Below are 24,663 nucleotides of genomic sequence, written 5' to 3' on the forward strand. Positions count from 1 at the left end.
TGCGACACTATCACACTATAATTAATCTATCTCCTCCAACCAGGGGACTGCTAGACTATTTCCTTGGGCCTTGTAAGGAATTGGGGAGTAAGGAGAGACAAGCTGCAGCATGGGGTTCTTGAATACCTACGTTGCATCTTAAAGCAGAGATGAATTTAACTAAGAGTGACAGAAGTCAATTGACCAATGCATGAACAAACAAGGAGGATGAGCTGCTCAAGTGCACTGGTTCTTTCCTGCAGCCCCTGCACCCCCAAGGAGGGCGAATATGGAGGTACATGCTGCACGCTATGTCCCAGCTCCTTCGTGGCGATGCAATGAGGTACATTCTAGCATGATGCTTGCCTGGTTTTTAGGAAACTATGCATCTGATCCTCAGCACCACATTCTGCTGAGTGTGATATGCACACCTAAAATCCAAGCCCTGGAAAAGTGGAGGCAAGTTTCAGCACAGCCTGGGCTTCATGAGATTCTATTTTTCAAATGCAAATAAAAAGATTCCGGTGTGTATTGAGTTCTTTGTATATATAATGTATATTTGGACAATGTGTGTATGTGGTGTATGCACACACATGTGTGTGTATGCACAGGTAGAGACCAGAGGAGGACAGTAGTTGCCTTCCTCAACCACTCTCTACCTTATCTCTGTGAGACAGGGGTTTGCCACTGAACCAGGAGCTAGATTGGCAAAAAGCAACAAGCCACAGTGATCCTCCTGCCTCTGGAGGGGCCCCACCCCCAGCACTGGGGTTACAATGGTGTGTGAAGCCACACCCAGCTTTTCACAAAAGTGCTGCCATTTCCTACTCCTGTCCTCATGCAGCGCTGGTACCTAAGGAGTCCCAGCCCCAGAGTCTAGCACTCAGAGACATGTGAGGTTTTTTGTTGTTGTTGTTGTTTCCTGTAAGGCCCTAAATGTGTTCCAATGACTGATCTGGTGCCAGCCAAGGAAGGGTGCTTTGGAAAAGGTGAATGGAGCTGGGCTTCTGGGAAAGGGTTGTGTGTCAATTCAGTATCTTTCCAGGTGTGCTTGTCTCCATGTAATTCTAAATGGCCCTCCTCCGGCAACTCTAGGCCTTTATGCTCCCTGGTATGTGCTTGGGCTCTGTATGGAGTAATTTCTCTCCTTCCACTTTATCTAGGTCTAGGGGATTGAACCCATGTCACTGGTCTTGCACAGAAAGCCCCTTTAGCCACTGAGCCATCTTGTTACCCTACTTGGCTATATTTGGGGGGAGTTCAGCACCTCATCACAGAGCCCTGTCATTTGGTGAGAGAATTGTGCCCCGCTCTCTCACTGGCGGCATCTTCTGTAGCTAATAACCAGCCCTTTCTGGGCCTCGGTTTTCTCATCTGGGAAAAGGAACCGTTTAAAACGATTTCTACAGCAGTTGACGTGAGAAATCAAGACGGCTTAGGCTCTCATGGGGAGCCACAGATGTGCATCAGTGACAGGCCTGGCTATCATGGAGAAATGACCCTTGCTGAGGAGCACTGAGCTGTGGAAGTCGCAGAGGTGCTCAGATTGAGGCAGAATAGATGTCGCTGAGCTAGCTTACATGGCAGGTGATGGGTGTTGTGAGTGGACTTCCAGCATTCCCAGCCAGGTAGAGGCAGGTTGTCTCCCCATTTAAAATCAGCCTGTCTTTCTTTCCCTTCAGGAATAAATGGAGCTCTGCCCAGTGGTCAGAGTGATTGGCAAATGACTGTGATTTCCAGAGAAATTTCCTTGGGGGATGGTGGCTGCTCTCTCCTTTAGTGCTGGTCCTGGAGGTGCCCTGGCTGTCCCTCTGCATGGTGAGGGTCTGGTGAAGTACAGCCTTACAGTGTTCCCCTTCCAGAGAGCCTCTTGGCTTCAGGCACTGTCTCCCTCCAGGGGTTTAACTTGTTTCTGCATTTGACCAAGGGGTTCAGCTCTGCTTTGTTCTCCTGAAAACCTACCTATCTTAATCTTTGGTGTGTGTGTGTGTGTGTGTGTGTGTGTGTGTGTGTGTGTGTGTGTGTGTAGATACATAACATTTTAATTTATTTTTATTTTTACTTTACATTTATGAGTGTTCTTGCAGGTGAACCACATGAGTGGCTGGTGCCCAAGGATGGCATCAGATATTCTGGAATTGGAGTGAGTTTTGGATGATTGTTATCCACCTATGAGTGTTGGTGAACTGAACTTGGGTCCTTGGCAAGAGAAGCCAGTGTTTTTTACTGCCGAGCCATCTCCCCAGCCCCTCTTGCCCATGCCTAGACTGGGTCCACCCTGATGACCTCATCAAGTTAGGAGCTGTAGGGAACAGAGGTGAGGGGGTGCTCTATGCCTTTCCTATCTCTTTCAGGGTGATGTTGTTTCATCTTCCCCAATTCTTCAGCTGTCATTACCACTTTTCCCTCCACCCCGAGGACATCACTTTTCTCCTTGAAACTACAGAACTTACTGTGGCCAACCTGTGGAGTGGGCACCAAGAGCCAACCATCACAGGAGACACTATGGTGCTGGCCATGGTGCTGAACCAAAAGATGGGCCTATCAGAGCCTGTCTTGAGAATTGAGGCAGGAGGGAGGGGGGGCACTGGCACCACAGGTATCCCTTCTTCTGGGCAGCAATGATAGGAGTACGGTCTCCTGTCCCAGTGCTATGGGTGATGATCCAGTGCTACGCTTTGAAAACCTGGGGCTCAGAAATTGGCTGTGGGATGGCCTCTGAGGGGAAGCAGATTAACCCAGCACACAGACATCTGTGCTGCTGGGCAGAATGTGGACTGGACTCTTCACTGTGGTGTTGACCTCTCTGTGTATGGGTCCCACCTGAAGGCAGAATGGCAGCAGGAGATGGGGGTTCAGGTAGGAAGGCTATCTATGATGGGGTGCTCAGGAGAGGGTGGGGCTGGAGAGTGTGCAGGGTCCCTCAGGGAAGCCTTCCTCCCCACGGAACTCCTTCAATTCATTGGGCCTTGCTTAGGGGAAGAACTTCAGTGTCCAAGGTCACACACACAGAAAAGAAGCAGCCAGAACAGGGGCAGCCCTTGCTTGGCTGTTCACAAAGCCTGCCCCCTCACCCCACTATTTACAGTTTCTCTATGCTACAGGATAAGAAGTGAGAAGGTAACAAAGGCAGGAGCCCTATGATGGAAATAAGGCCATGGCACAGTGGGTGAAGCAGTGGGTGCCGGAAGTGGTGGCCACAGCCCTGCTGAGGAACAGAGGCTCGTGGCTTCTTCCTTTGCTATGTGCCTGTTGCCTCCTGGTGTCTTCATAATAGGAGGGCTGTGTACTCTGACTGGGCATGGAAAAGCTTAAGAGCAGATACCAGTCCTTTGGATATGGCCCCACAAAACAGAAAGCAAGCTTGTAATAAAACGGGGATGCAGAGGAGGCTTCTGGGAATTTCAGACATCTTGGAGTTTAGGCAAAGGGAGGGTTTTTCTTGAGGGGTTCCCAGGAGGTGACCCCTATCCCATCTACCTACATGAAAGAGGAAGCTGCAGGTACCCAAGGGAGGCCCCTGCTCTGCTCTGTCACAGGAACTTGCCGCCCCAGCATTTTAGGCAAACTGCCGGGAGGGCCACCTGCTTTCTAGTTCAACTGGGCCCCCCTGGGGAAGGAACTTTAAAAAGGTTTCAAATCATAACAATGCTTTCAGCGGCTCAAACCCACAACTGTTTCCCTCTGCTCCATCACAGCAAGGGCACATGCAGAGATGAGTAACATTGAGAAAATGCCTGTTTGTGCCTGTCAAAGCAAGCGGGGACAATTAACCCTTCCTTAGTCCATCTCCTGCCATAGCGGGAGCTCTTTTAGATAACTGTTACCAGAGTCATTTTACATCTTTTCCTTCTCGCTAGAGACATCAGGTACCTGGGAGCTGGGATATGTTTGTTTTTCTGTCTAATGTGTCTGCTGTGAGCCCCACCCCCATCACTCCAGGCCTATGACCTTGGCTGTACTGTGGACTCCTTGCTTGGTTTCTGCTTTGGCCTCTTTGTCGGTTTGCCTCTTCAAAGCCATTCTTGACCACTTACTTGGGTGTCCATATCACAATCCCCCTGGGAGATGTCAGTCCCCTTACCCCGACCACCCCGCCTTCCCCCCCAAAAAAAACCTGCTTAGCAGCAGTTAACCACTGATTTCTGCGTGTGGGCACTAGGATTCAATTGGCTTAGTACTTTCTGTGGTGCTGGCCGTGGTGCTGAAACGAGGATGGGCTCTCTGCAGCTTCCCCTGGAAATTGTAGCTGGAAGAGGAGGAACCTGGTGCCACAGGCCCCTACTCTTCTTGGGTAGCAATGGCAGTGCTCTGTTCTCCTGTCTCGGTGCTGTGGGTGCTGAGTGACGTCAGCTGCAGATCCGTGTTCCCTGGAACAGTCTGGGATGCCGCAGGGTTGTTTAGCAGCATCCAAATTCTATTCTGGGTCCCTCGAGGAAGTTGTGGGCTACCTGATGCATTCAGAAAACACTCACATTCAGACTGAATAGAAGGGATTCTGCCGTCTGCATCTTAGAAGCTTGACCCACACAGATGGCACCACGGCAATCTGGATGCTGCTGCGCTCCATACTAGGTGTACCTCCAACCATCCCAGTACCCGAGTCAATAAGCCCTTTATGTGATGGAGACAGGGCTGTTTCTGGGATTGGGATGATGGCTCTGTCTGTAAGGTACTTGTGGACCTGAGTTCAACCATCAAAATCATGTATAATAATCTGGGGATTGTGGCTTTGCATACAATCTTCATGCTGGGGAGAAGGAGGCAGGTGGATCTCTGAGACTCATTGGCTAGCCAGCCTATCCTAATTCGTGAGTTGCCTCAATGCAAGGTGGAGAGGGTTTGAGACACTGTAGCTGAGGTTGTCCTTCATGTGATCTCTGTCTGTCTGTCTGTCTGTCTGTCTGTCTGTCTCTCTCTCTCTCTCTGTCTCTCTCTCTCTTCTCCTCCCTCCCTCCCACCCCCTCTCTATATCTATCTATCTATCTATCTATCTATCTATCTATCTATCTATCTATCTATCCCCTCCCTATAAAGGACACGTTTCTGAAATTTGTGACCCATCATGTTCTAGATACCTGAGCCACTATTAGCATACCCTGGAGAAGCTCCGGTTCCTCCAGATGGTATCACCACTTCCAAGCCTCCCATATTTTTTCCATTGCTTGCTCTGTGCATACAATGCTTCTACTAGAAGTCTCCCCTCCCTATGCCTCCCAGCTCCTAGGGTCAAGCTCACAGATTCTTCCAGCCAGGCAGCAGGAATATCTCCTCCCACAAACCCTGAGATTGATGACACCCGAGTCATTTTTTCATTCTTTTTTATGTATTCAGGGCAATGTAAAGGGTAAGGCACAACAGGGAGAGGCTCACAGACTGGGTCACTTTGTACACTTGGCCTTGTACATGATACTAGAGTTGTTCGGGTCAGAGTCTCAGCCCTGCAGCCAGGCTGGGCCACCATCCTTAACAGGGCCATTAAAGATGCAGTGACAGTGAAAAACAGAGGGAGGAGAATGAGTCACTGCGGCCACGTGTGGAAGAGAAGCCAAGAGGTCTAGTGACTCCTCAATCTATGTTCCGGGCCCTGCCATGAAGTTCAGATTTAAACAGAGGGCAAAATGTGTGCATAGATAAGCTGTCCTGGTCATGGTGTGGTCCTGCCTATCACGACTGTCTGGGCATCAGTCTCTCCTGCAAGGTGTTCCAACAAGATGTCAGAACCATGTGAAATCTTCCTGGGAGACAAGCTCCCCATCTAGCTGGCGCCAGGAACCTTTTCTCGGCATGAGACTCTTGGGGGAAATGTCAATTCCTTGAAGTCTGTTGTCTCAATAGTCTGGTAGTAGAAGGAACTGAGCAAGTGTGTTGCTTTAGCATATTTCTTTCCCTGCCAGAATGGTTACAGACAGGAGCAGGGAATTCCTGGACACCTCAACACCAGCTTCCTAAGTTCCACCCACTGCTTCTTTTAATTCTCACAACTTACGAGGAAGAGTTCCAGTACTGTTGGTTTGCAGTTGTGGGACTGGAGGTCCTGGGAGTGTAACCAACTTCTCTAGGGTCACATAACTCTGGGGTGGTAGGGTCATTTTCCTCCCGTGTTCTTTCCTGGTGACTGTGCACGGGGTTCGGTCTGCACTGTTAAAAAAGCAGCATTTGCAGCTGGTATCTGAAAGAGTCCCCTTCATAGGGGAGTAGCTACTGTTCTCAACTTTGGATCCAGGAACTCTCAGCTGGGCCTTAAAGGCCACTTGAGATTAGATGGGTGATGAGGACAAGTCAGCTGGATAAGCTCAAGTGGCCAGGAGCTGGGTGGTCAGAGAAGACAGCAATAGTCATGGTTACTCCCTGCTGTCATTTCTCCCACTGATATGAAAGTTTCTTGGTAAAAAACTTGAGTACATTTTAAAGAAAAAAAATTACCAGTAATGTGGTGGGAAAATGAAAGCTGGATGAAGCTGTATTAAAATAAGGGGAGCTGGAGAGATGGCTCATTGGTTTAGAGCACTTGCTGCTTTTCTAGAGTAAGAGTACCATTCCTAGCATCCAGAGGATCTGATGCCTTCTTCTGACCTCAAGCACATGCACTCATAAGGATAAACAGACATTCACACATATCTAATTAAAAATAGATATATATTTTTTAAAGTAACATAAAGGGCATTAGTTGGCAGAGAGAGACAGGAAATCCTTTCTCTCCTGGGCTCCATGTAAACAGCAGAACATTCCCCTATGCATCTGTATAGAGTGGGGTTTTCTTTTTGTTGTTGTTGTTGTTTTATTATAATTTATTCAGATTGCATCCCTATTGTTATCCCCTCACTTGTACCTTCCCTCTTCTGCCCTCTTCCCCTCCCCTAGGCCTCTGACAGAAGGGGACTTCCTCTTTCACCATATGGCCACAATATACCATGTTTCATCCAAATAACCTGCTTCACTTTTCTCTGTGTGCCCCTGGGACTCCTCATCAAGGGAAAGTGATCTAATTGGGGCACCGGAGTTCATGTCAGAGGCAGTTCCTACTCTCCCCACAACTGTGAAGAATGCGCTGTCCATTGCCTAGAGCTGAACAAGGTGTCTAGGTTTACTGTATGCATTGTCCTTGGTTGGTGCAACAGTTTGTGCAGACCTCCCTGGGTCCATATCTGCCAGTCCTCTTGTAGGGCTCCTGAATCCTCTGGGTCCTTCCATGCCCCCAACTCTTCCATACCACTCTCACCTGGAGCCCAGCAGTGAGTCACAGCATCTGTCCTGATCCACTGCTGAGTGGAGACTGTCAGAGGACATCTATGGTGGGATAATATCCATTTCAGGATGATCATTTCTAGTTCCATCCATTTGCCCTCAAATTTCAAGATTTCCTTGTTTTTAGTAGCTGAGTAGTATTCCATTGTGTAAATATACCACAGAGTCTCTATCTACTAGATGTCCCTCAACCAAAGAATGGATAAAGAATGGAGAGAGAATGGGGTTTTCTTGCTCATTCTCTGACAATTGCATGTAGCTCTCAGAGGTCTGCGGTGTTGTGGCCTCCAGCTTATTTTCTGTCATTGGCCTCTTTCATATATTAATTTTGATGCCCTCTCTCCCCGCCCTATTCTTTCTGTTTAATTTCTGATAATCCATACATGTATGTCGGCAATGTATTGTGAACATCTCCAACCACTACCCTCTCTTCTGTGCCCTCCCATTCCTACAGATCCCACTCTTCCTCCTCACTAGTCTCCCTCCCGTTGTCACGTCTTACTTTTCTTGTGTAGAGCTTGGCAGGCAACTACAGCTTCTGTATGTTTATGGCCATGTCAGACATGTTGTGTCCAGAAGGCAGGGTTCTAGAGCACTCCTCTCTAACCTCTAGCTCTTGCAAACATTCTGCCCCATGCTCCGTGATGTTCCCTTGGCCTTGGAGGGAATGATATGGCTGTTCTGTCTAAAGCCCTCAACAGTCATTTAGTCTCAGAATTTTGACCAGTTATGAGTCTCCATATTAAATCGTTGCTCACTGCAAAAAATTGGCTAAGGTAGATAGAAGCAGAAGTCTAAGATGATAAACATAAATATTTAGAAGGCAGGTGGGCTACACATCCAGCTTAGCATCAGTGATAAGTTCTGCCCAGAGCTTATGGCATGTCCTGTCATAGATTTTTGCCAATGTTTACAGTACCAAGCATGCATTTCTTCCCATGGAGCAGGCCTCAGATCTAATTAGAAAGTGTTTGGTTGCCCTCAAACAGCTGTGCCACTGTAACACCTCAATGGGAGCATCTTGCCTGGAAGGTCATTGTTGCAGTACTCAGGATACACAGCTGGGTAAAACCATTGATGCTTTTTTCCCCCAGCAGCTGCTGTAGCACCTTCCAGCACTATAGGTTAGAGACTTTCAGCTTAGCTCTGCTTGACTTGTCTGTGTGCTGCATCCCTTCTGTTACAATAAGTGCTATCCAGTCACAGGGAGTTAACAACCAGGTTTAGAACTCATCTGCCATCTGAGGAGTGCTCAGTGGGTGACACGTGCTGACTATAGTGACTGTGGTGGATATTCCTGGTTGTCAACTTGACCACATCCTGGAATGAACTAAAACTCAAATGACTGGGCATACCTGTGAGGGATTTATTCTCTTAGTTAAATCCTTTGAAATGTGGAGACCTACTCTTTTCTTTCTTTCTTTTTTCCTTTCTTTATTCACTTTGCATCCTGGTGTAGCCCCTCCCCCATATTCCTCCCCTATTCCTCAGAACAGGGTGCTCTCCTACCTATACACCCCCATCTCATCAAGTCGGATCAGGACTGAGTTTGACCTCTTCCCCTGTGGCCTGGAAAGGCAGTCCCATCAGAGGGAATTGATCAAAAAGCAGACCACAAAGTCCATGTCAGAGATGTCCCTGCTCCCTTTACTAGTGGACCCACATGAAGCCTGAGCTGTCCATCGGCTATGTCTATGTAGCGGACCTAGGTTCAAACCATGCATGGTCCTTGGTTGGTGCTTCAGACTCCACAGGCACTTCTGAGCCCTAGTTAGTTGGCTCTATTGGTCCTTTTGTGGAGCTCTTGTCACCTCTAGGTCCTTTTATCCTTCCCCCCACTTTCCCATTAGATTTCTTATGCTTCTCCCAGTGTTTGGCTGTGAGTCTCAGCATTGGCTTCAAACTACTGCTGAGTGGAACCTCTCAGAGGACAACTCTGATAGGTTCCTGTCTGCAAGCATAGCAGAGTATCATTAATGGTGTCAGGGGTTGGCTCTCTTCCATGGGTTGGGACTTGGGTTGGGCCAGGCATTGGTTAGACATTCCCTCAATCTCTGTTCTATCTTTATCCCTGCACATCTTGTAGGCAGGGTAAGTTTTGGGTCAAAGTTTTTCTGGGCAGGTTAGTGTTCTCCTCCCTCCACTAGGAGTCTTGTCTAGTTAGAGGGTGTCCTCTGCAGTTTCCATGACCCCTGCTACTAGGAGTCTCAGCTAGACTGCACCTCATATTCTCCCAGAGTCCTATTCTGACTTAGGTGAGACCTAAGTCAGAGGCAAGAAGATCCACCTTTAATCCAGATCTTCTAAAGTGGAAAGATCACCTTTAATGTGGGCCACACTTTCTGCTGTCAGCCTATATAAAAGACATGGAATAAGGAAGTCCTTTTTCTCTTTGCTTACTTACTCTCACTCTCATTGGCAAGCCCATTCCTTTGCTGGCATTAGAGCTTACTTCTTCAGGATTCCATAAAGACCAGTCCAGTTTTGTGGACTGAATTACTACTAGATTCTTGGACCTTCCATTGATAGCCATTGTTGGACTAGCTGGACCACAGCCCATAAGCCACTCTAATAAATCCCCTTTCAACATATATTTAGACCTTTTATACAAGTTCTGCTCTTCTAGAGAACCCTAGTGACCCATGTGGACAAAAAGGAAACACTTCTCACTACGGGTGAGGACAAATGAGCTTTTTTGCTGACCCTTGGTTTCACACAATCAGAAAGGACACCAGATGTGACCTCTTCACTGTCCTCTCCCCAGACTAGGTTAAAAGGGACTTGATAGTCCTTGCGACAGATGATTTGATGAGTTCAGTGGTCTGGAAATGGGGAGTGAGACTAGTTGGCCTTTTTTCTTCTTCTTCCTCTTCCTCTTCTTCTTCTTCTTCTTCTTCTTCTTCTTCTTCTTCTTCTTCTTCTTCTTCTTCTTCTTCTTCCTCCGAGATAGGGTTTCTCTGTGTAGCCTTGGCTGTCCTGGACTTGCTCTGTAGACCAGGCTGCTCTTAAACTCACAGCGATCCACCGGCCTCTGCCTCCCGAGTCCTGGGATTAAAGGCATGCACCACCATGCCAGGCTCCCAGAAAAGCTTCTTAACCCAGAAGCCTGTCAGCCTAAATGGAGGTCTGGAAGTTGTGAGTTTGAAGGGGGAGTTCATCCAAGAATCACTCCTGTTCTGACAGCCGAGGCCAGTGCTCTCAGTGTGCAGGTGGAGAGGACAGAGTCATTGGAGAGCATGGTGACGGCGAAGATCTGACCCACTGTCCTTCCCTCGAACTCAAGTTTGGCTCCCGTGAGAAGCAGGACAAGGGTGGTTGCCCCCTAAAGCCACTTCCACTGAAGTCTGCTTGAAGCTTCTTGCCAGCTAAGCACTGAGAATTCCAGCACAGTTTCCACTTGCTATGAAAGCTGCGGACACACACACAACATGCCTTTTAGACTTTCAAATAAGAATGTTAAGATAGCAGTGAACCAGGCTTGCAGGCCGTATGTCTTGAGCATGCCTTTACTCATTGCTGGGAATCTTAGATTTTTAACTTTGTTTACAGCAGAAAATATTTATCCTCCCTTCTTGCGTTGCTGTGATCTAGGGTTTAACGCCATCAGTTTTAAATCTGTGAGGTGCTCCCAGGAACTGTCTTGTGATCCCATTCAGAGATTACAGACACATACCATCGCATTTGGCTTTTGCCCTTTTCTGAGGACTTTTTTTTCCAAGGGAAGCCAAAATTGGAGGGGAGACAAAGGATGTATCCATGTGGAGTCTATTATGGGGATAGATGTGAGACATCCAGAAGTAATTAGGGAGACTCGGAGGGTCCTGAAGTGGTGGGTAAAAGTAGTTTAAAGAAACCTCCCGGTGAGCTGGAGAGATAGGCCAGTGCTTTCTCTATAAGCATAATGACCTGAGTTTGGGCCCCAAAACCCACATAAGAAAATTTCTGCTGGGCTTGTTACCCCAGTTCTGGAGAAGCAATGACCAGCTGGCCCCTGGGGCTCACTGGCCAGCTAGCTTAGCTGAATTGCCAAGTTTCAGGCTAGTGAGAGACCCTGTCCCAAGAAACAAGGTGGATGGTGTCTGAGGAATGACACCCAAGGTATGCTCGAATCCACACAGGCATGCAGAAGAAATGCCTCCTTACAAGCATTGCCTGGTGTGAGGCTGGGGACACAGTGGGTGCCTGCCGGTCCTACCTAGCTAATGCACTGACTGGGGCCTCTCTCATTAGCTGGGAAGCACACACTGCTTCTTCCTGAACCCAAATCACAGGTGAGTCTGAGTGGAATGACAATCAAGTCTTCAGATGCAGATGCAGTCGTGGTGCTTGTGAACTTCCTTTGGGAGCTCCTCTGCCTATTTGCACAGCTTCCTGGGGGCAGGTTTGCTTCCTCAAACCAGCTGCATTTGGTCCCTTTGCTCTGGTAGCCACTGCTACATATATATATATATATGTGTGTGTGTGTGTGTGTACATGTGTGTGTATGTATACATATATACATATATAATGCTACATATACATATATATAAATATATGTGCTATATACATCACACACACACACACACACACACACACACACACACACACACACACATATATATATTCCAATATAACTATTGGACTTGAGATCCAAAGGGAAGAATGAGACTCTTGCAGAGGTGGAGGGTGCTCTTGAGTGAATTTTGTTTGCTTTCCCAGAACAATAACTTAAAGCATATGCTATCCCAGAATCCCTTTGGCCAATATGGCTGACCTCCAAATGTTCTAAGGGCTGAGGAGCCTCAGGGTGCAGAAGGGGCAGCGGAGCAGAGCAGTGGGTGGCTCTGTTTCCCTCCTGGAGAGCGGCTGCTCTTTCCCTTCACTCAATTCCAGTACATTTGATTCAGAGCCACAAGTGGCTGTTCCTCTCCAAAGAAGCATTTGAATTTTAAAAAGGGACCCCAGTGAGGAAACACTTAACCCAAAGGAATGAATATTTAATGCTGGCATTTCGGGTTCTGTCAGGGGAAAGGGCTTGGAGGGGCATATCCCAAGGGTCTCAGCCATTCCTCAGTCCTTGCCTCTGTGCTCAGCCTCAGGTCAACCTGCAGAGCCCTCTGGAGGCTGCAGGGGGCAGGAGTGGGGATGGCAGAAAAGACTTCCCGCCCCTCCCCCACCCCCTTCCCCCACGCCTCACCCTGCCCCTCCGCCCCATTAAGCTTCAGCTAACTTTCTGTTCTGCGGCAGGTGTCCGAGCAGCCACTGGCTAAGTACTGTCTTTCCTGAAGAGGTGGCCCGAGGGGCGCGTTGAGGCAGGATGGAAAGATGGGGAAAGCTGTGGGCCAGTCAGATGGCTTAGAAAGTAAAGGCGCTTGCCACGGAAGCCTAACGCCCTGAGCTGGATACCCCGAACTCAGTTAGAGTAGACAGAGAGCTGACCCCACCCAGTTGTCCTCCTGCCTCTGCACACGTATCATGCTTGCCTCGACTAAACGCATCATGCACGCGCACATACAGAAACATCAACAATAATAATAGAAGGTTGTGTTCCATGGTGCCTGCTCTATCTCTCTGTTGGCCTTAACCACTGTCCTTCCCTTAGGATTATGGTCTTTCCTTGTCCTTGTTGCTCCCACCCCCAACCCCCATACATTTACTCCAAATATAATGATAGGAGACCATTCACAGCCAGCCTTGGGGTCAGATAAACCCAGGGAGGTGAGACCCCCGCCCCGCATCCTCTGGTTTTCATTGTAGCAATGGCCAAGTGACTTCACCTTGCTGAGATGAGGCTACCTTGTCTACAAAGCGGGGTAGTGGTGCATCTCAGGGTCTTTAGGCAGACGAACGTATATGAAAAGATACTTTGTGGCTGGGGAGGTGGCTGAAATGGTCCCTGTTAAGCACAGGGACCTTAGATCCATCCCTAGAGTTCAGCATCTTTATTTTTAAATTTATTTTATTTTATCTGGGTTCTTACATCTCCTGCTCCTTTCTCTATCCCAATCTCTTCCAACACCCCAACACCAGGTAGGAGACAAGGAAGGTTAGTGGGGAGAGGGGGCGTAGTTCTCTTTGGCTACTTCCTGTTGTTTAGGGGTGCCAGATACTTTGGAGCAAATCTAATCACTGTTTCAGGATTTCTCCAGCTTCTTCTCATTAAACTGCATCAACAGCAACTAGGAGCAGCAGGGGAAGGGGGAGCAGCAGCCTTCTTCTTTCTCAGAGCCTCCTGTCTCTCTCTGGGCTCTGGCATTTATTTCCTCTTGAGAGTCCTCAGAATTAATCAGCAGCTAGTAAAGAGCCCCTCTCAGAGCCTGCACAAGGCAAATAGTCTGCTGCTGTGGATAATCTTAAATTAGCCCCATATCCCATACCTGGGATTAAAACAAAAACATGTTTATATAACATAACTTTCCACCACATGTTAAAAGAAAGAAAGAAAGAAAGAAAGAAAGAAAGAAAGAAAGAAAGAAAAGGCTGGTGTGGTGGAGGTGCTTGTAATCCTACCAGTAGGGGGAAGGAGGGTACCTGGGACTTTTGGGCCAGCCAGCCTAGCCTATTAAGTGAGTTCTAGTCCAGTGAGAAACTTTCTCTCAGAAAACCAAGGTGGACAGCTTCTGAGGAATGACAGGTGAAGCTGTCTTCTGGCCTTCAAGAGTGCACATATACACACACGTGTGCATGTATGTGTATACATATTTTAATTGTGGTCTTTTTCTCACTTTAAACCTCCATTTTATAATATTTTATATTAATACCCAAGGACTCCCATCTATGTAGTTACATAAAATGTATTCTTTGATATGGGGTCTCATGTTTCCCCCGCTGACCTCCAACTCTTTATATTCCCAAGGGTCAAGGATGACCTTGAACTTCTGACCCTCCTGCCTCCACCTCTCAAGTGCTGGGATGACAGATGTGCAGCTCCACACCTGGCTTATGCAGAGCTCAGTTTGGAGCCTGAATTTCATACATGATAGACACTGAGTTCAACCCTCAGCTCCCTGCCCCCATCCATAATTTTATGTGTGCCTTCTCCTTGGTAAGGACAAAGCATAATTTATTTAGCAGTCCCCCTTCTGATGGACACGGGCCGTGTTGACAATGTCTGTGAGAAACAGTTCTGGGAAGGCAGGGAAGACAGCTTTGTGTACCCTGTGGTTTGGTCCAAGTGTCTCGTGGTTATGAATTGGCAGTGTCTCTCCTTGAGACTTTTCTCTTCTCCTTCCTCTGCCTGCTGAGGGCATCCTATGTACCCCTCTGATTTCCTTACTTCCTCCAAACACTCTGGCCCTCCTCCAGTGTCTGCCCATCTTCATATAGAATACTATTTCCACCTTTTCTGTTTGTTTTTGTTTTTGAGACAGGGTCTCACTATGTAGGCCTGGCTGGCTTGGAACTTGCTATGGAGGCCAGGCTAGCCTCAGAATTATAAGATCTGCCTGCCTGCCTCTGCCTCCTGAGTGCTGGGATGTGCTATGATGCCTGGCCTCCACCTTTGCTTTGTAAGGTGTGTGTGTGTGTGTGTGTGTGTGTGTGTGTGTGTGTGTTGCCTATACATCTTTCTTTGAATGTGAATAGTGCAAGTGCATATGGGCTATGGCATGGCTGTGAAGGTCAGAGGATAAGCTTGGGAGCTTGTTTTCACTTCCACCTTTTGAAACAGGGCCTCTGGTTTGCCACTGCGTGTGCCAGGCTAGCCAAGCCAGGAGCCAGGAGCTTCCAAGAACTCACCATTTCCCAACCGCCAGAGGCCTTAGAGAAGCACAGGACTATGTTCAACTTTTAGGTGGACTTTAGACCCAGACCCAGGTCCTCACTCTTGCACAGCAGGCACTTTACATACTAAGCATCTCCCTAGTCTTTCAATCATGCATCTGTATGTCACATCTCCTACTGAACTGTGACCTTTGGGATGGCATATTGTTCCTCCAAGGACAGAGGTTACAAATGTGTTCCCAGTGCCACCATTTCCCACATAGTAGGGACTTTGCTTCTTTCTTTCTTTCTTTCTTTCTTTCTTTCTTTCTTTCTTTCTTTCTTTCCTTCTTTCTTTCTCATCACGATTAAATGCAACACGGGTCTCTGCCCTCAGGGATCAGGTGGCCCAACAGGAAAGTCACACACAAAGATAATTATCATTATAATGCCAGGCAGGAAACACTAAATGCCACCAGAGGTACAGATGAACTATTCTATTTAGTGGTTCTCAGCCCTGACTGCAAATGAGTCACTTGGGCAGCTTTTAAAAACCACCTGGGCCTGGGTGCTGTCCTAGGTGCCTGCTTTATTTGATGTTGCACAGGGCCTAGGGACTGGCAATTTGGAATTGAGGGAGTCCACAGGGGGCAGGGTTGAGACCGGCTGCAATCCTATTCTACTCAGGGCAATCTTGTTAATGTAAATTCTTCAGCAGCAGGTCCAGATGGAACTTGAGAAGGCACACTTTGTTCACTTTGAATTCTTTTGTCTGCTTCATTGAAATGCAGGCATTCATGGCATCACAGTTTGGCTAACCATGGCCTACAGTTATGGCAATGGCCTCTTAAGAAAATGAACATCGGTCAGTACTTTTACTCTGGTTTTCCTATGTTAGATACACAAATGAGCACATGTTACCTACAGAAGCATACTGAATGGCTTTGGAGCCCAGGAGCAATAGGCTGTGTCATCTAGTGCTGTAACCATATGTACTCTGCGACATTTGTGCAATGGCGAGATTGTCTGAAGACGCATTTGTCAGAGCATGCCAGGTTTGGGGAAAAGACTCATCCAGTGGCTTGCTCTCTGCATAGGTGTGAGGATCCGAGTTTGTAAAAGAGCCAAGCATGGCAGCACATGCTTGGAACCAAGTGCTAGGGAAGCCAGGGTTGGAAGGATCCCTTAGAGGTCACTGGCCATCCGGTCTAGCTAAGTCTGTGAACTCAGACCAGTGGGAGACTCTCAAAAATCAAGGCACTGCACCACAGGTTAAGAGCCTTTGCTGCTCTTCAAGGTGGCATGAGTTTGCTTCCCAACAGCCGCAATAGTTTATAGCCCATGACTCCAGCTGCCGGGGGTCTGACTCCCTTTTCTGGCTTCTGAGGATACTTGTACATGTGTAGTGCATGTACACACACACACACACACACACACACACACACACACACACACACACACGAGAATCTAAAACAACAGCATACCAAGACAAATGGATCCTTAGGAACAACACCACAGCTTGACTCAGGCCCCAGGGATCTGCCTGTCTTTGCCCAGCCATAGCTAGGATTACAAGTCCATGCTAACAGGTCCAGCTTTTTGTGGGGGTTCTGTGGATCAAGGCCAGCCTCCTACACTTATAGAAAACACTTTGCTAACTGAGCCATCTCTCTAGTCCCACTTTTAGTTTTTTAAAAAAATTATTTATTCACTTTACATCCTGGTTGCAGCCTCATCCCTCCTCACCTCTCAGTCTCACCTCCCCCCTCTCTCCCACATCCCTCTCCCCTATTCCTCTGAAGATGGGACACCCCTTCCCATCCACCATGGTTCATCAAGTCATATCAGGACTGAGTGTGACCTCTTCCCCTGTGACCTGTGGGTGCCCACTTTAAGTTTTAAGGCATCAAGGAAACCATGGTTGGTGGGGAGGGGGGATGGCGGAAGATGTAGGACTTACTTGTAGTCCTCCGGGAACTGCCTGAATGCCTTTAGTTCATTTATTCACTCATGCAAATATCTGCTGAATGCTAAGTGTTAGGTTGGTCTGGAGAACGTAGTGAGTAAGACAGGCTTCATCTCTGTGGGATAACAGTGAATCTGACAAGCAAGCCCGAAGCCCGTGGTTGGCAGAGAGTACGGGTTGTGTTATAAGAGGGACCCGAACCTATAGGATGGTATTCCAGGTTTTCATCAGCCAGACACCTGGAATGTGAGCTCTCCTCATTCACAAAGTGTGTGCTAAGGGTCACATGGGGCACATGTGCGAAACTGGACAAAAGTCTGAAGGGATGTCACCCACGGAAGTGCAGAGTGTGTATAGTGGGACAGAAATGTTTCACCTGACAGGCTGGGGTGGATGTCAATGTGATCTCAGGTCTCCACTCCCCACCCAGTACTCGCTGGCCTGGGTCTCTGCGGGTCTTTGTTAGGAGTCCCGACTTTAACCTGATGCCCCTGACTCCCACAGAGGCACTTAACGGACTGTGGTTTTCATAGAGTTGTTTTTTTTTTTTTTTTTTTTTTCAATAGAGCCTCCATCTATCACAGCCCTAAAGATGACACAGTTCTTCTGACAGGGTATGCAGAGTGACCGCAGAGGGACAGCAGAGAGGATTGTGGTCCACCTACCTGCCAGCTATGCAGGAACTCCCCAAACCACCTTCAGCACTGCACCTGAGCCAGCTGGGGCTGTAGAGCTTGAAATGGCAGGTTGTCCCCGGCCTGTGCTGTTTGTGAAATGAGATGCCAGGAAATCCATACAGTTCTATACTTCTTACTCTCTTACACACACACACACACACACACACACACACACACACACACACACAGACATACACACACAGAGGCACACACAGAGACCTACACACACAGGCACACACAGAGACATACACACACACACACAGGCACACACAGAGACATACACACACAGGCACACACACACAGAGGTACACACAGGCACACACAGACATACACACACAGGCACACACAGAGACATACACACACAGGCACACACACACAGAGGCACACACAGACACACACAGACATACACACACACACACAAGCACACACAGAGACATACACACACACAAGCACACACACAGGCACACACAGACATACACACACAGAGACATACATACACAGAGACATACACACACATACACACACAGGCACACACACAGGCACACACACACACACACACACACACACACACACACACAATGAGCCATCGTTCTACATGGAGTGGTTTTACACACCATCTTATTGAAATTCTTTGACTGTTCAGAGCAATGATTTTCTCCCAACAGATATCTGCGGAGTGTGCACCGACCTCAATATTGTTAATGTCACTTGCTTATTACCTGTTTCACCTGTGCCAACCACATCTTTGCAGCGACTACAGCTGTCTAGCATCCAGGGACTGTGCTGACTGTGTTTGATCAGCTCTGCTCCCCTTAGCCTTAAGTTGGTGCAAGAGTTTGGATCCTGAATGGCCTCAGGGTGGTACCAGTAGAAAATGGATTGGAACATTAAGGCAGCAGGGCAAAGTGGGAGGTCTCTTGGTTATTGGGGCATGTCCTAGAAGAGGATTGTAAGACACAGGCACCCTCTACCTTTCTGATGTAAATAGTTTCACTCTGACATATACTCCTGGCGTAATTTAGTACCTCACTCTAGACCCAATCCGTCATTCACTGAAAGCATCAAAGCCACAAACCAAAATGACACTTTCTTCTTTTGTACATTGATGAGCTCAGGCACTTTTGTTTACAGTAGCAGGAAGCTGACTAATACACTGGACATAAGCACAACTCACTTAACTGGTTAAATAATGAATTCCTATTAGCAAACCAGTGCAATCAGTCAGCCAAGGGGTCAATGTTCCAGGTAGGGGGGCAGGGATGATGATGAGGACCTGGTGGGGGAAGGGAGCACACATGGAAATGAAGTGCTAACAGGGAAGGAAAAAGCTCTTGACATTAGAACGCTATTAAAAAGAGAAATCCATTCCACCTAAAAGTCACGCAACGAGTAACTACTGTGTAATCAGAACACGTTATACCTACGTCTTGTTTCCCAAGGAGCTCAGAATTGAGGTTAAAAAATTCTCACACACAGCAAGTATAGCAGGGTGCAATACTCTGGTAATATGATTAGGGTTTCTAGAGGCATCAAATGTAAACAGTGCGTGATGACTGACTAGGGGGACGGTTAGTTTTGTTGTCAACTTGACACAACCCAGAATCACCTGTGGACTGAGTCTCAGGGAGAGACTTACATAGATGGGTCTGAGGGCATGTCTGTGTCGGTCTGTGTCTGTGTGTGTTGGAGGGGAGTGTCTTAACCACCTGAGGTGGGAGGCAGCATTTCCTCGCTTAGGGCCTTGGGCTGCGTACAAATAGAAAAAGCCAGCTGAATGCTAAGCATCTGTTCTCTTCGCTCTTTGGGTCTGGACAAGATCTGACTAGTTATTTTAAGTTCCTGCCACTTCACTCTCCTTGCTATGATGGACCATACCCTTGGAACTGTGAGCTAAAATTAACCCTTTCTCCCATGAACTGCTTTTTGTCTGGTATTTTGTCACAGCAAATGAAGCTAAGACAACAGGCTTGACTTGGTCATTGCCTAGAGTCAAATAGGTCAAGAAGAAGAGATGGTGGCTACTATCAGGGAATTGGGAAGTCAGAGGTAGGACGAAGGCACAAGATGGCACTGTGATTAGTAAGAGCCCAGGCTTTGAGATCAGCAAGACTGGGGTTAAAACTCCTGCTCTATCCCTTACTAGAAATCACTCAAACAAATGCCTGTTAAGCATCTATGCAACAGAGATAGTGATACTTATTGTCCAATGCATTAGTTATGAGCCTTGTAACAAAATGCCTAAGAAAGGCAACCTAAGGCAGGAAGGTTTTATTTTGGCTCACAGTTTGAGGGCACACAGTCCATTGTAGTGAGAAAGTCATGGAGGTGGTCACACGCGAGGGAGCTGATTACATTGCATCTACAGTCAGGAAGCAGAACAAAACGGTACCCCAGTGTTCAGTTCTACTTCCTCCTTTTTATGTAACCCAGAATCTGGCCCTACAATGGTACCCACTCACAGCAGAGATCAGCTTTTCCATTTCAGTTACCCTAATCTAGATAATCCCTCCCAGGCCCTCTTAGAGGTGTGTCTCCTAGGTAATTCTAGATCCTTTCAAGTCAACAGGATTAACCATCCTAGCCTGGGTCTCTGTATGCTTGTACACACACCTGTGCCCTATTATGTATGACAGTGTGCATACACACATGTATACTCTATACACGTATACATGGGAGAAAAAAGCCAAGTGCTTTTACACAGTGTGTGCAGGCTTCAGAAAGAAAGAAGCATTATTAGCTCTTAGATGGGGAAGCCAGGGCTGGGAGGGGTGGAATAACTTACATAAGGTCACGTGGCTGATAAGTTGTGGAGCAAGAGCCTATCCAGTCAGCCTCCAGTGTCTGTGTGAAATGCCGACATGGCGCTGTTTCTAGAGATGAGGACATGTTTGCCATTTGCCTGGGAAGCTCTCTGCTGTGAAGTCAGAAATGTCTCGCAGTTGAGAAATGGTTTGTGTGTGGTATTGGGTTTAGTTTCTGTTCTGGACACTGGGGCTCTGAGCAAGGTCCTATTGATGCTCTGTCTCGGCCCCTGTCTTGGCTGCTTTTCCTGTGGCTGTGATAAAGTACTCCGAGAAAAGTAACTTCCGCAAGAAAGGGCTTATTTTGACTTGCAGTTTGAGGGTACAGTCCAACACTGGAGGGAAGGCAGGAGTGTGAGGCAGCTGAACAGATCACATCCACAGCTAGGACGTTGGAAGAGGACACTTAGCTCACTTTCTTCTTTTTATACAGTCCAGGCCCCAGCCCATGGGATAGAGCTGCTCACACTTGGGGTGAGCTTTTCCACATCAATTGACTTGGTCAAGATAATCCTAACTAATCCATCTTATCCCTGATAGACATGCCAGGAAGCTTGTGTCCTAGATGGGTCTAGACACTTGATGGCCAATAGTAGCCCACTAGCCCCCCACAAAGACGAGCAGAAAACAGATGTGTATATGATGCTGAGCCTAAAGTAGAGAAGGCGTTTTCCAGGTGAGGTTTTCAGCTCTTCCCTAATTCTCATGCCCTCATTCATAGCTCATTCTTTGGGACCCTATCCCAACTAAGAAACAATGTGTGAATTAAGAATCGAGAACTTGTATGTAACAATGGCTCCATCCCAAAGAAAAAAGTCCATCCGGGGTTCTTATGTAGATGGAACCGAAGAAGTTGTTCGAGATGAGCAGGGATCAGTGATGGAAGCGCCAGGTGGTTGGGCCATGATAGACGAAGGGCTGATTATCAGGCACCATCTCAAGAAGTGGTGTCCAGTGCACATGCCAACATCACATGATCTGGGAAGAAGTGCAGGAAACGCCTACAGCAGATTCACCTTGCCCAGAAAGAAAGAGCAGCCATGAAAGTAGAAGCCCCTTCCAAGTCAACCAGGACTAGTGAGCCACAGCACAAGTGACGACAAAAGAAGATAAAAGCTCCCAGGATGTATGTATGTATGTATGTATGTATGTATGTATGTATGTATGTATGTATGTGTGTGTGTCTCTGTGTGTGTATGGAGGATCTTGGAGATGAGAGTTAAAGTTCCTACCTCTTCTACCAGAGGATTCTCAGCAGCAGCCAGAAGGACTTGGAAGACTTTGGAGAAAATATTACTATATTTGATTCTCCCAGACACCTCTTCTATAATGGCCCTCTGACCTCCCCCGGAGGAATATTTTGGACGGATGCAGAGAAAGACTGGAGAGGGCCACCCCTAGCAGTCAACCCCTTTTGTAAGAAAGCTCTAGTGCTTTGATAGAAAGTAAGTAAGTAAGTTAGCAGGCTGAGCAAACCAGTGAGCAGCACTCCTCCGTGGCTTCTGTTTCAGTTCCTGCCTTCAGGTTCCTGCCTCAGTCTCTGCCTTGATGTCCTTCAGTGATGACGGAGTATAAAATAAAATAAGCCCTTTCCTCTCCAAGTTGCTCTTGTCCATGGTGCTTTATCACAGCAATAGAAACCCTAAGTAAGGCAGTACGTATTTGTTTTTAAAATAGAAATGACTTCAGAATCTTACCTAAGAGCTGGGAATCGGGTCTTCTCAGTTTGTTGAGGCTGGATACCTCAGCAGCCAGAATGGTCACCCAATGGCTGCCTCTTGTTGGGGCATGGGGTAGGGGTGTCACCTGCCAACCGACAGTTGCTCAGTTCACAAGGTGGTTCAGTAGCCCCAGTGTGGCATCAGATGCTCAGAAGGTCCTAGAGAGCTGCTGGTTCCCTGTTCACAATGAATGCTGGCTCTGCTTTGAATGAAGGAATCAGCAGCAGCAGCAGCAGCAGCAGCAGCAGCAGCAGCAGCAACAACAACAACAACAACAACAACCGGGCAGATTAACTCAATGGCTAAGGCAGTGAAAGGCAAAACAATCTTCCTTTGGGCCTATGCCTTCTATTTGAACTTCTATCAGAAATAACACCCACAACCAGGGTTGGTACCCTCAAAACAGGACATTTCCTAAGGTGAGAGCCCCCTACTCCAGTAATTCTAATTTATGGCAAGTTGACATCATAACCAATCATAATAATTCACCTCTTGTCAACTCCGTGCAAAAATACATCATCTTAAAGACCTGCCAGGCACATATACCTACATATAATAAATAAATAAGTAAATATCTTAAAGTAATAAAAATAAATCTTAAAATTCCAACCTTATTTCCTAAGTCTCATGTTTGTTTCATAATATAAATGCAATATATGTTAAATATTCCCTCAAGTTCTTAAAAATCTCAATGTTTTAAAAGTCTAAGCTCTCTTAATTGTATGCTTGTATGAATATTGAAACCAATTACATACATTCCACACATGAAGGAACCAAGCAGACATCCTTATTCCAAAACAGAAAACAATAATAATAAAAAAACCAACCAAACAAACAAAAACACAGAAGTAATCAACCAAGGTCATAACAGTGAAATTAAATGTATCAAAGAAAACACTAAATTCTCCAGCTCCAGTGACCAGCAGCATCTTGGCTCCCGAGAAGTTGGGTAGCACAGTCCTTTGAGGAATGTTTAATCTTTTAATGTCTCATAACTTCAATTGATATATGGATTTATGACTCTCAACCTCTAGTATCATCTCCATAAGTGTTATAATAAAAGAAAATCACAGATATATATTTAATGTATGCACAAGCATATTCCTTTTTAAAATTTTATAATAATTTGTTCAGATTACATCCCGATTGTTATCCCCTCACTTGTATCTTCCCGCTCCCCGCTTCTACTCTATTCCCATATGCTTAACAAATAGGATAAAAATATCCACATCAATTACAACCCTAGTGTCTGGCCTTAGCTTCCTTCCTCCACTGCCTCAGCAAGCCCATAAAAGGTGTTTTTCATGGAAGGTTGACCCATTCAAACCTTCACGTGCTGCATTGACTTTAGTCATGAGACATGGCAACACCAAGCAATGCCTTAAAGGATCCCCAGCACTGCAGGTGTAATCTCCCCCCCCCCCTTCATTGTGGAGAAGTGGCACAATTTCCTTAGTTTGGACCAACAACACCTTTTAACACCCGTACTCTTTTCTTAGCTTGTGACTCAGGGACCCCAAGAACCCAAAATGGCCAGAGGACTTCTTCCAATTCAGTGGCATGTTTGTTGTGCTTTCTGGCATAAGCATCCCTCCCTCTGGAACCAAACTCCCATCCCCCAAAAGTACAAGGTTGTAGGAACAGGGAGAAAAAAAAATATAGCAGTTGACTAAGGGCGATAGTGGAGCCACTCCCATTTCCAGCCCTTGGTTTCTGGACCCATGAGGCCTGGCTGCAGGAGAAACGGTATTGGATGATGGTTCAATGCATATGCTGCCTTCTGGAAAGGCCTGCTCAGGCCCCACTGGCTGTATCTTTAAAAGGCCGTTCCCCTGTTCCATCAAGCCACCTGCTTCGGGATGGTAGGGCATGTAGCAAGAGCAGTAGAGTTCATGACTGTGGACCCATTCTCACACTTCTCTGGGTGTGAAGTGAGTCCTTTGATCAGAAGCAATGCTGTGTGGGACACCGTGATGGCAAGAAAGCCATTCTAAAAGTCAACAAATGGCAGTTTTAGCAGAGAGGCATTACCTGAAGAAAAGTGAAAATCCACAAACAGAATAACTGTTCCCACAGGGGCAGAGTATTGTACTTTCTAACATGGAAGTGGTACAACGCAGTCCACTTGCCGTTAGGTCGCCAGTGAACGGTACCATATCAGGAGCTCTGTGCCGGTTCCTGCTGCTGGCAGATGTGTCACGCAGCAGAGGCTGTAACCGAGTCAGTCTTGGTGAGCATGAGATCGTGTTGTCAAGCTGATACGTAACTCCATCTCTGCCACTGTGGGCACTGTGGGCAATGGCAGGGGTGGCGGGGCAAAGAGGCTGACTGTCCACAGAAGGGGTCATCCTACTTATGCGATTACTGAGTTCCTCAGCTCCAGTCACCTTTTGATGGGCATTCATGTGGGACACAAGTACCTTCCCATCTTTTGTCCATTTGAAGAGATCTAGCGGTAATTCTATCCCTAAAAAAATTTTTTTTCACCAATTTTCCAACCATGTTCCTTCCAAGTCCCTGGCTGTACAACCAAACCATTGGCTATGGCACGAAGCACTAAACAATCTCACATCTGGCCATGTCTCCTTCAA

The sequence above is a fragment of the Acomys russatus genome, chromosome 6 (assembly GCF_903995435.1).
Source record: "Acomys russatus chromosome 6, mAcoRus1.1, whole genome shotgun sequence".
Classification (NCBI taxonomy): Eukaryota; Metazoa; Chordata; class Mammalia; order Rodentia; family Muridae; genus Acomys; species Acomys russatus.